Source organism: Acanthisitta chloris, unplaced genomic scaffold (genome assembly GCF_000695815.1).
Source record: "Acanthisitta chloris isolate BGI_N310 unplaced genomic scaffold, ASM69581v1 scaffold6633, whole genome shotgun sequence".
Classification (NCBI taxonomy): Eukaryota; Metazoa; Chordata; class Aves; order Passeriformes; family Acanthisittidae; genus Acanthisitta; species Acanthisitta chloris.
In genome coordinates, this window is record NW_008666481.1 from 76769 (window position 1) to 86907 (window position 10139).

Genomic DNA, 10139 nt, shown 5'->3' on the forward strand with positions numbered 1-10139 from the left:
CATGCTGACACCCTTGCAGAAGCACCATGCACTTGTAGCCCCACAGCCAATGCACCCTCGATGCCCATTGTGCAAATGACAGTGCTGGAAAGTGGAAGTGTTAGACAGGAATTCAGTGTGAAACTGTGAAGAAAACCCAGTGGTACTCACACACTCCTACCAAGGCTTTACTGGATTCTGGAGACATGGGCAATCCCTCTCCCCTCCCTACCAGAGCAGGACCAAAGATAGATTTGTGAAGTTATTTGTTCTCCCTCTGTATCATTCTTTAGTAGATTCCACAGCTGTTTGTTTTCTCTGCTAGTCAGATGATGACATGAACCACTAAAAACTATCTTCTAAATGTGCACGTCTCATTTAAACTACCTGGAGGTGTTTAATTATGGCTTAGCTCTAGCACACACTGCTGCTGCTGCATCTTATTTCATATAAGCGCTTGGGTGAACCCCAATGCTCTGTGCCCTCTCTGGCACTGCACCACTGGGATTACATAGGGATGTACGTAAAGGATATTTACAGTGCCCTCTGCCTTCCCTGCTCTCTCTAGAATAATGCATTGCTTGGCATCATTTATTCTGTATATTTTTTACCATCATCGTACCAGCTTCTCTGGTGGTGGAGATGTAATTTGCATTTAATAACTTCCCTTGAAGAAAAAGCAAAAATTAACATTCAGGTGTAAGTAGTACGAGAGGTAGGAGATAATATAACACTCTTTGCTCTCACACTGACTGTGCATCCTCTCTCCCCAAGTTTTTGTCCACAAAGCTTCAGCAGTGCGCAGATTTCCTCTGAAACAGCAGCTGGTGACAAAACCATTGAGCCCAGTGAGTGTGTGCACAAGCCACTAGTCTAGCAAGTCCAGTGGTTGCCTGTATCAGCAGGTAATGCTTGATGTACCCTTCTTCCTCATCCCCATCTATACGTTAACCCTGGACTATGGCCCAAACACTCAACATGCAGGCAGCAAACACGAGATCATCCCTGCCTGGTGTGAGCAGAGGGCAAACAGCCTGGGATGGAGCCAGAGGCCAAGGAGCATGGGAGCACAACAGTTAGCTTGTGGTCAGGGTTATGGCAGCATATGGTGGAGGTGAGATGAGTGACCTAGCCAAAGAAGGGGTGATTTGTTTTCCTAGAGACACATACGGCCCATGTTCTATTTCAGTTATAGAGGTGGAAAGTGACAGAATCACAGAATGGTTAAGATTGGAAGGGACCACTGGAGGTCATCTAGCCCTACCTCCCTGCTCAAGTAGGGTCCCCTAAAGCATGTTACTCAGGATGGTGTTCTGACAGCTTTTGAATGAAGTCCTAATAGCTCCATGAGTTACGAATAGCTGTACAGCCCTGTATGTTGTTATCACCATAACAAATGCAGTCCCTGTCAGCCAGGAGCAGGGCTGGAGACAACAGCCCAGAGAGAGGCTTTCAGGGGAGGCTGGAGGAAGAACCTCCCAGCAGGCAGAAAAGGCAGGCACAGTCAAAGTCTGCCTTTACACCTGTACTCTGCCAGCATATTACAAGTCATCAGACTTGAAGCATTGTCCAAGCTATGCTGCTGATGCTGAATTTTAATCATCATTACTGTTGGGCTGTATGGACCAGTCACACAAGGGTCAGTCCAGCCTGCTGATGGTCACTAGTGACACCAGACCTGAGGAGCACAGGAGAAGCAGGAAAATCTGCTATGCTATTTCCCTGTGCCAACTCTGTATTTCTGTTGATCACTTTATTGACACAACTAGCAAGTTCACAAATCCAATCAAACAGCAGGGAAGAGCCAAATATTACAAAACTACTAGATGAGGAACCAAGAAGAGGAAAAATAAACTTTTTTTTTTTTTAATTTAAGCCCAGAGTCAATCTGGGAGGGATATGTAATAAATATATTAAGCAGACGTATAGTTCTGCAGTACCTCTGCTGGCTTTATCTGACTTGAATTTCTGATGCAATTGAATCTGATTTCATTTTCCAACGATCTCATTTCACTCACTGTCACACATCCCACCCCTGCCCCATCGTGCAGTGATGCTGGTTCAGCCAAATGTCAAGCCAGCGGTGGCTGATAGCACTACATCCTCCTCGGATGGGCTCAGCCCTGCGAGGCCCAGGGCCCTGTCCAGTTCGGCTGCAGGGAACGCGGGTCCTGGCAGCAGCTGATGCATCGCAGGAGTCACTGTTTGTGACTCTTAATGAAGTGTGAGTCAGCACTGCCACTGTAAACTGTGTCCTGCGGAGGCTTAAATATAGCGACTCCAGCTCAGGATGGACACAAGGATAGTCAGACTGTTGTGAATGAAGTGAAAGCAAACTCAAGCTGAGACTTGAGAAACATGAACATTTTCATGGTGGGGGTTTTTTTCTTTTGAAACAAATTTATCACTTTTCCATTTTATGTTCTCAGCTGATAGGAGGGAAAGCAGAATACCCAGACCATGTCGTGTTGTCCCCTTTCCTTTTACATTTCAAAGCTTTCTTTCAATGGACACTCTATTTTCCACACATAGAATTGACACACCTGGAGGCACACTGGGACCTGAACAGGAGACCTCAGAAAGTCCCCCCAAGACCAGAAATGCTGGACAAAGAGGCTACAGGAACAGGAAAATTAAGTGGCAGGAATCCAGGGATACAGAGCTTCGAGATAAACCTTCGCATCCCTCACACACAGCCACTAATAGTGAATTACATGAGGAAAATTCTTCAGGTTGTGCTGGTTGTTTTTTAACAGATAGTTTGCAGATTGCACAGATTAAAAAAATACAGTAAAAAATTTGGAGGCATCCTCACCTTGAGCAGGGCGAGGGCACTATGGTGAAAGCAGTGAGTGTTCACCCCTGCTTGGGCTGTGTGCTGGTGCACCAGGCACACACACACAGGGCTCCTGGAGCTCAGAGGTATATAAATTTCTTGTATTCATGAACTTCAAAGGGATCTGAGTGTTGGATGTCTGCTGAACAGCAGATCCAAGTTTCTATCTTCTTACTGTAGATGCAAAAATAATGTGCTCAGACAGATGCAAAAACTAATGTGCTCAGACAGATTTGTAGAGGTTATGCCAAAAAAGCATCCAGTGTGGTGAGAACACCTTTGCACAGTCCTTCAGTAAGACTTGGGGGGATCCTGGGCAGCATTAGCTGCAGCAGTCTGGAGCTATGACAACAGGGTTTTAGTTCCAGGGACTCATTCCCTGCTAGAGCTCTCCCACCAGCATCACCTTGTCCACACACCCATCACTCTGTGCACCTTCACCTACCCTTCCAAAATGGACCTAACAGAGATGGGGTCACTTCAGTGCACAGAGAGAGCATTACTTGGGGCACAGAAACACACCAAACTTCATTTTTAGAGGGCTCTATTACAGGCAGGCAGATGGGTGTATATATCTCTGCAGATACACGAAGAAAGGTTGATGGAAAATCAATAGTGCATATGGTCTCAAGGAGTGGTCTGGCTCGGCTCCCCCTCCCAACACAGCTATGTTACAGCTAAATCTGGTGGATGTCTGTCTAATGCATTCTTAGAGTCCTTCAGAGCCACAGACCCTCAGCCTTCCCAGGCAACCTGCTCCCATGCCTCACCATCCAAAAACTTCTCTTTCTGTTTGCTCTTACTAATACATTTCAAGGCCTTCACTCTTACCTATCCAAAATTATCTCAATAACACATTTCCCTTTCTCTCTTGTCCTTAAGGACCTTGTGACCCCTACATCCTTTTCTTCAGGCTGAGCAGCCTGATCCATCCCTCTTTCCTCTCAGCTTGCGTTTTCCAGGTTGCCAGACTGGAAATTTGGTTGTGTTCTGGACCATCCTCAGCCATCTCACAGCTTTCCGGTTGCATGGTGCTGACAAGTGGATGGCTCCAGGTGAGGTTTCCCAGAGCCCAGGAGAATGGGATTACTTCACATCCTTTGGAGGCTCTGCTCCAGCTTGCCCATCTCAATAGGTGCATGTCTCAATATGTTTGCTGGCCTTTCCCACAGCACACACGGTCGCCTCACATTTAGTCAGTGGTCCTCCACATCCTCTCAGAGAAGCTCCCTGTCTCCTGCTCCCAACCATCCCCTCTGCTCTTCTGATTTCCCTGCACACGTCCATGCCATGGACTGCCTGCAAGTAGAGGCAACCTGCACCTCTTCAATTCTCTCCTGGTTTTTTTGCATCTCTTTCCTCTGTTTTGTCTAAGTCATTTTGAATTTAATCTTCTTCTCTGCCTTTGTGCAATCTGCAGATTTAACAGACAGGTTTAGTACTTTTTAAGACCCAGCACTAGCAATGGCACTGAACAGAGCAGAGCACAGGACACATTTTGGCACTGTCCCATACAACACTGTTCCTCCTGGCAATGCATCGTCCATAACAGGTTTCATGGTGCATTACCCAACGATCTTTGAAACCACTGTATTCATCTAAGTCATATGATCAATATTTTTAATAATTCCACAGCTGTTTTGAATGTAATTTGCTACAATTGCAGATAATTTTCTTATTTATCAGGAATTAAAGAGAGAAAGGAAGACGACGGATTCACATCTGTTAAATGTGCAGTTTTCTCTCATTACCTGATGCCAACTCTGATGCTGGACCAAAAAATTACCACCCACAGATAAACCCACAGGGAAACACGTGGGAAATCACCAGGCTACTCTGCCCCTAGAGAAGACTTGTTTTTGTGCCTTGTAGATAGAGCAAGTTTAGAATGTCTGAGGGCAGAAACTGACCTCAGTTTGCAGACAGAGGTGATTGCTCAGCCTTACCCCAAAACCATCTGTGAACCACAAGCCTTACTCCTCCCACTCCACTCCCTCCCACCACTGGTTTGTGAGAGCTAAGACAAATTTTTTAAAAGTCAGCTCTTCCATTGTCCATACTTCCATCTGACAGCACAATTCATGGATTTTTCAGGCCAGAGGGGACTGTTCTATTCACCTCGTTTGACCTTCTTAAGCAATCCAGGCTCTCGTATTACACTTGGAGATTTCCAGGGGAGAACCAAGTGATAAACAGTTACAGATACCTCGAAAAATCCCTACCTTCCTGACAAGTTTGCTTTTCTATTGCTTGGAGTAACTAGTTTGAGAAATCTAGTATAAGAAGCAAGCTCCATTTTTCAATTTAAAGTCTGCTGGAATACAGAGGTTTCCAGTGGCTACAAACTGGCATGAATTAATGCCCAAGCATCTTGATTCCATGAAACAAACTGCTTCCCATTTAAGGCCCATCTAGAATGTAAAACTTGGCAGTCCTATTAGTCCACTAATAGAAAAGATAAAGGACAGCTTGTGGTTAGGTAGTTAGTTAGTGCACTAACTCAGAAGAAAATTAGCTTGGACAAGCTCTCAAGAATTCTGCTTTGTCATTGTGCCTGAAATCAAAGATGCTATCTTTGAAATCAGAGACAGCATCTTGTATATTTTTCATCTTCCATTCTCTAATACTGTCATACAGTCTCTGCATACATGGGAATCAAATGCATCTACAATTGCTTCAGTTTTACCTCTGTGGCATATTTTTCCCCTTTGGAAGGATGGTAGTGGGAACAGGAAGAGGAAATCTGAATTGCAGTTTTCAGAAAACACCAACCACGAATTAATGCAACAACTACATATTTGATTTGTGCTGTTCTGAAGTAAAAGCACATCCATCCCATGCTCTGCTCCACAGGCTTCAAGGACTGTACATATCAATACAGAGGATTATTGATTATGCCAAAACCAAATCGAATAACTTCCTGAGAACTGGGAACCTTAACAAAAAAGATCACTGCCACAAAATCCTGACCTGAGATTAAACCCAACCCTTATCCTGCTTCACTAAAGCCACTGAGCACCTGCCCACCAGTTTCAATGGGGATCAGACCAACCCCATACAGAACATTGAGTCCACCAGCCACATGCCTTTTCTTGATCCCTTCCACCTTGAGAGCAAAGCTGTTACAGACCTGGGGAGGCTAAGGAGTCCAAATGTGAGAAAAAAACAGGCAATAAAATCTTTCTCAATTTTTTCTCAATCTTTTCTCTGAGCCTTCTCAATTAAGAATTTTGAGACTGAGTCAATTATTCCTTACAATGTCCCCCTGATTTTGCTGCCTTAGAGAAGCATGTTGGAAAATATTTGGGCAGAACCTATTTTGGTGCTGCAAAAGGCAATTTTAGGCAGAGAGTCATAGTTCAGCAGTCAAAGACTCTTGTTCTGTCTTGGGTTGCCAAAACAATGTTCCCTGGAAAAGAGAAAGCGTCACACCTCTGAGCAGCCTTCCTGTCCCATCTCCTGTCACATAGCTTGGAACAAACTTTGAGGAGTGATTATTTAGGTGGTCCAATCAGATGCAAATTAAATCTAAGGCTGCTTTAAAGAACTACCTTGCTTTGATCCAAATACACATTTCCTTTACAATCTATTTGCATCAGTTTGAGCCTTTTTCTTTAGGATCAGCTGGGACATTTTTCCTTTTTTTTCCACTATAATTCTGAAAGCAATATAAAGTGCAAATAGCCATGGAGACATAGATCATGCTCAACAGAGACACATTTCTGTGTGGTCTTCCTATCCCCCCACTGACAGCCAAGGCTTTGATAGAAGCTGGTGGATTGTTGTGACTCACCCAGCCCGTAAGGGTTTAACTGGGATCACAGCACTATCCTTACTATGCACAGCAGTGTCTTTCGGAGGCTTCACAGGGTACACCATCAATATGTAATAACACTACGCATCGTGAATTATGGAGTTGCTGGAATCAATGGGATTTTGCATATTAATTGCAAACACACCCAAAAAGACAAAGGAATTTATTGGCTTAATTAGTGTTTCAGCTCTAATAGCATTCAAGCTTCCTTCTCACACAAATTGATAAATAGCAGCAGTGTTACTCCTCAAGGATGCTTTGCCTTTTGAGAGGCAATGCTGAAGTTTACGATCCAAGCTCTCTCAGTTGCAGTGATGCACTCAGCAGGGGCTTGGAGGAGTAGAGCTTCAAAGATACTTGACATCTCTATTTCCTAAGCAGGTTGGTAGGTACTGGCAAAAGGAGCTGTCCTGCCCTCTCCACAGATGATAATGCTGTTTTCTCTGAAAGGTGTTTACACAGTGACACTTACAGGGTGGGACAAAAGAGTGGACCTGGACCATTTTCACCTCTAGGGTACAAAACCTGATATTCATTATCATACAGCCCCAAACACTACCAAACCTATAGGCACACTGTCAATCTGAGGGAAACTACACGTAAGGGACATAGGGATTGATTCTGACTCCATGGATACTGAGACAAACTAAGTTTGAGAAGAATTAGATAAGTGTACCTGGAAGAAGACTTTGGCCCTTAGGCTCCCAAGAAGCACAGCACCGTGAAAAATAAGGTGCTAGAAGAATGGGAAGCACATGTCAAGAATTCAAGTGTATACCAAAACAAAACAGAGAGATCCACCTGGATCTGATCTCCATCACCTCATGCATTCACATGCTACAGCACAGCATGACTGATGCAAAGTTTCAGGAACAGCATTATAATAATGAGGGAAGAGCAAGACACTACCTGAAAAGCAGCTTCCTCCCCAAGGACTTATAACATTTTCTGCATTATCATATCACCAAAAATGCACCTTAAAACCAAGATCCGACAAAGAATCATTGTTCTTAAAGCCTGTGCTCACATCTTCAAACAAGTTATTCTCCTGGGCATTCCTCCCCCCCATTCTCAGCAGCAGATCTCCCCTCTTTGGGATGGAGATCACATCACAACGTTTAAGTGATAAGCAATTTGTTGACAAAGAGAAATGTCACCAAAAAAACATTTCAGCTGCATTCAAGACTGGGACTGGATTTTTTGTTTGTTTTTCTAGACATGATCTGGCAGCTGCAAGCAAAACGAAGAGCCAAGATCATGTGAATGTGCCCTCAGTGGGAGGAGTGCAGTCAAAGAGGCTGCAGGCAAGCCATGCTCTCTGTGTCACCGTGCTCACAGAGCACTGGAGGACATAATCCTGCATTAATAGGGCAGCAGATCACAGAGATCGAGCAGGTCTTTTCTGTTTCTACCCTAGTTCATGTCAAAAAAAAAAAAAAATAGGAGCAAATGCACACAGAGAGAGATCTGCCACCAGCCCCCTCTGACAAAAACCTACTCCTGTTTATTGGAATATAGAGCTATGCCATACATGGTAATGGTTAATTCAGGCTATTTTATAAATGGAAGAACCCAAAGAAGATGGGTATTTGTGGTTTCTTCTGCAAGGAAACAGGGCCATAACTCACAGCTCCCTCCAAATTACACTCTGCAAAACCTTGAGAGCGAGATCCTGCTGACCACTCTGCTGTGGGGGCCAGGACACGACAGTGGCTCAACATATTTCAGGTTGTGACCCGAAAGCACCAACTCTCAAGAGTTCAGCCTGAGATGCAGGAGGAAAGAAGGGGAATTCCAATGTATGTTCAAGCCTAGGACATAAAATGATACCCCAGACTCAGTTTTACATCTACTCAGGAGGCAATGCATCTGACCCCTGGGCTATTCCAGGGAGCAAGCCTTGCCCTTTACTGGCTTCTTTGTAACTCACCATTGAGGCCAGTAAGAAACTGGCCCTAATTCAAGAGGAATTGGGAGCTCAGCCCTTTCAGTCTTTAATGTCCTTGCTTTAATGCCCTCACAGCCTTCAAAAATGAAGCTCATTCAAGAGCAAGTGGGCTCAAGGAATAGTGAAGTATCTCCTCCACTGCTGTGGTGGCATCTGCTATGTGGCCAAGGGATTCACTTTTGAACTGGCACAGGCTTAGTCTAGAGAAATGGGCCCCCATCTCCATGTTGCCTTCAGTTTATAAGCAAGCTGAACCTCTTTCTGCCATTAAATGTGAAACCAGCTGAGTGCAGGCTCTCACCTGTAAGTCAGGGTGTCCACAAGGTAACAGTTTACCTCTCTCATCTGTAATTAATCTTCCAAGCCTCTGCATGATGTAGACATTCACAATGAAAAAAGACCAAACTCCTTGCGGTCTCAAAGTCAGTGAAGATTCAGTTAGTCTTTATTTTATTCTGACAGGCTCCTTTATCCCAGAGACAATACAAAGACAGAGGATTTTACCAGGAATTTTTCCCAGAGTTCAGTCCAATCACAATAAAAATGGCATGTTACCAAAAAAAAAAAAAAGTTATTTAACACAACCAGATTTGAAATATATTTATATGTCGTTTTTCCTCTGTCTGTCACAGACTCCTCAATATAATTAGTCTATGGCATAAACAGTAAAAGAACACATGAGTATCCACCAAACCCCATCCTCCCCTCTTTGTGAGTTCACAGATTAAATCCATCCAGGCACCCTAAGCCACTGGAGGAGCCAAGCAAAGAGATAAAAAAGCATTAAATCACCAAGTAAAATGCCCAGAGTGAGTTTCAAAAGCAACAAGATGAAGACCAAAATGTGGTTCAATGTACATGTGTAAAGCCATGAGGCACAAAAAGCAGCACTTCGCTTTGCTAGTGGCAAAAAGGAAAGAGGAGAACCCAGACATGGGGATGTTCTGTCCTGCTGTAGGCCAGTGAGTCCCATTGACTCAGGCACTACTCCACAAGGGGATAAGCATCAAGGAGAAAACCTGCAAGCTGAGGTCCTGGAAAACACCAGACACAAGGTGTTCTTGCAGCACAGGTACCTCAGAAAACTTTCTGTACACTGGCTGGCGAAAACACAGCCCCAGCAACTCACCTGCTCCACTTAAGCCAAAGTGGGATTTCTTCACCCATCTCCCTAGAGACTTGCCAGAAGCTTCCCAAGCCAATAAAGGTCAAAACAGGAGAAAACAAGCGCCCAGACACAAATCCACTGGCTTGCTGGAGAGCAGAGTAACCTGAACACCTTTCTCCAGGGACCAACCACAGAGCAGGGGTGTCTAGCACACCCCCCAGGGCTCTCAGCAGCATCCCTATTTCCTCTTCAATAGTGTTTTGTGTGCTTGAATGTCTCCCCAGTCCCCTCTTTTCCAGGGATCCCTTCCACAGCCAGTGCTGCCCAGGCACAGTACAAGGGTCAAGTATTCACATCGGTAGTACAAAGATCGGGGATTTGTTGCTGCAATATGTAAGTCTCTTTGATAGCATGAACACCTTTTTTTTCCTACCTCAACTTTTTTGCTATAATT